Source organism: Myotis davidii, unplaced genomic scaffold, assembly GCF_000327345.1.
Source record: "Myotis davidii unplaced genomic scaffold, ASM32734v1 scaffold594, whole genome shotgun sequence".
Taxonomy (NCBI): Eukaryota; Metazoa; Chordata; class Mammalia; order Chiroptera; family Vespertilionidae; genus Myotis; species Myotis davidii.
This window is the reverse complement of record NW_006285787.1, coordinates 790,832-793,278: the sequence shown is the minus strand read 5'-3', so window position 1 is coordinate 793,278 and position 2,447 is coordinate 790,832. Positions and strand designations below refer to the sequence as shown.

At 45.2% G+C, this 2,447-nt stretch overlaps 3 non-coding genes across 3 annotated transcripts; 2 read left to right on the top strand and 1 right to left on the bottom strand.

The window, feature by feature from the left end:
* The first annotated feature begins 102 nt into the window (after nucleotides 1-102).
* TRNAP-AGG lies at nucleotides 103-174 on the top strand. Its single transcript has one exon. It is a non-coding gene; the product is annotated as a tRNA-Pro (tRNA).
* An 861-nt stretch (nucleotides 175-1,035) lies between these two features.
* TRNAL-AAG lies at nucleotides 1,036-1,117 on the bottom strand. Its single transcript has one exon. It is a non-coding gene; the product is annotated as a tRNA-Leu (tRNA).
* Nucleotides 1,118-1,969: 852 nt separating this feature from the next.
* TRNAP-AGG lies at nucleotides 1,970-2,041 on the top strand. The gene has a single exon. It is a non-coding gene; the product is annotated as a tRNA-Pro (tRNA).
* The last annotated feature ends 406 nt before the right edge of the window (nucleotides 2,042-2,447 follow it).

Below are 2,447 nucleotides of genomic sequence, written 5' to 3'. Positions count from 1 at the left end.
ACCCCATCCCTGCCAATAGAAGGCACTGGAGTACAAATTCTTCAGGAAACGCCCACTGACGTGAATGAGCCTTGAGGCAAAACTTAAGGTGTGTGCAGCCGTGGCTCGTTGGTCTAGGGGTATGATTCTCGCTTAGGGTGCGAGAGGTCCCGGGTTCAAATCCCGGACGAGCCCCACTTTTTGCTTTAAGATATTTTATTATTGCATTTTGTCCTCTCCACTTTGAGAAGTTCAACCAAAAGCCCCCAGGGATGTGAAATGGCGAAGTATAGACTACCTCAAAGTTATTTTGAATTCTGCCTGACACTGTTTCCCCACTGCCCCAGGCGGGCAGGCGGGCAGGCGGGCAGGCGGGAAGGGCAGGTGGAGAGCAGATAAATCTCTTGGCCTCTCAGTGCATCTGCTATGAAATGAAGATTGTAAAAAGTTCCCTTTTCCTGCCTGCCTTCAGGGGTACTGTTTAGTCAGATACAATAGTGTGAGAAATGGCTTGGAAACTAAATAGTGTTACCCACAGGAGCTGTTTTCTTTTTCTGGAAAGAAACTGGGAGCTGGTGCATACTAACATTATCGTCATTTGATAAGTGTGTGATGTGTTATTCTTCATGTGCTTGCTGTTTTATAGTTCCTCGAGGTCGTTTTGTAATTATACAGCTTACTATTCCAGTTTGGTCTGTGAGCTTCCCTTATGGGCAGGCATTATGTTTTGTTCATCTTTTCTGTAATCCTCTACAAGAACAGTGCAAATTACTGCTCCAAATACCCTCTCCGGCTGAGTGAAGAAAAGCAAAGCAAATCTTACAGGTTTATGATATTAAAGTCCTAGTACTTTGCCTCTGGGAAACTATGGGTTCAAAGGCATCATTACGATCTTGTGATGGAAATGCTCAAAAAGATGAGAAATCTCAAAAGAGTGCATACCCAGCTTCTCTATACTAACTAGCGAGACAGACGATTGGATGTGGAAGGGGAGGTGAAGACGTTTTGTCAACGTGGCCGCACCAGGTACAATCAATCATCCGTGTAAAAAAGTTGTGGCAGCGGTGGGATTCGAACCCACGCCCCCGAAGAGACTGGAGCCTTAATCCAGCGCCTTAGACCGCTCGGCCACGCTACCTCATATGAGCTGGCTTCTGCAGCGTATCATGTACCCTTTACTCTCTTCCGCTTCCTTCCTAACTTTATAATTCATGTATTTATAATTTTATTAGGTTCATCATATTTCTTTCCCCCCACTTATTCTTTCTTGTTTTGATTTCTTTCTTCTTTTAAACCACAATGCTTGAGATCGGTGGAAAGAGCTGATACACATCTTGCATGGCCTCCCGAGGGCCGGAACAGCCTTTGTGGGCCTGGCACAAGCCGGTCCCTCGGGAGAATCGAGGCCTCTGCTTCGGCCGGTTTTCCCTGGAGGAGCCGCAAGGTAAGTGCTTTTTCTACGCGAAGGATGCTGGGTCTGGGGTCGTCTCGGAGGCGACGGGGAAAGTTTCTGGGAGGTGAGAATCTAAGGCAGACCTGACCGAGTCCAATAACTGGCCAGTCTGGTGCCGAGGCCGGAAGAAGCCTCCTTACCCGGCCCCGGCTCTTCTGCCCCCAAAAGGCAACGCCGTCCCAGAGACGCCCTCCCGGGAAGGCGCGCGCTCTTCCCTCCCCACGGCCAAGGAATCAGCCCGCAGCTCGAGACTATCCCTGAATCGATCGCCTCCCACCATTCAGGCAGCATCTTTGGCCTATTTGGAAGCGCAAACGTGCAAACATACAGCGAAATTATTCTCGTTGATCCTGAAATATTTTTCCTAAAATGATCTGAATTGTAAGGGTATCTTTTCTAAACTTGAGTAAAAAAGAATGCAGTGATTTGTTTGTCCACTAGGTGGCATTATATGCTCATAGCTATTAAAAAAGACTGCGTGTAGACGTGGCGAAAACTTTTTACTAAAATTTCAACCCTTAAACTGTCTTTATGTCTGGCTCGTTGGTCTAGGGGTATGATTCTCGCTTAGGGTGCGAGAGGTCCCGGGTTCAAATCCCGGACGAGCCCTGTTTTCCACGCAGAGTCAATTTGTCTTCCCACTCCGATAAAACGACATGTTTATTGGTGTTAAACACCACCATACTAACTAAGCAAGCACATTTTGTACCTAATATTACTACATTGTATACTCCACCATTTCAGATTTATAAACTTAATCCTTAGACAAATGCTCTTTGTATTATTAAATCACCAAGATAAATACCAGACGTTATTACGCATAGTTTATATAGTATTTATTCTACAAATTATTATTTCTAAAATTAACCATTATTTCTCTTCTGCACGTTTTTATTATCCAGGAATTGTTCATTCCGGACTTAAGGGGGCATATTTTATATCAGTAGTTTCACATAACCATCTACTGAAAGTTTCTTCCAACTAGACATAAAGCAAGGCACCAAGTAAGCTCTCA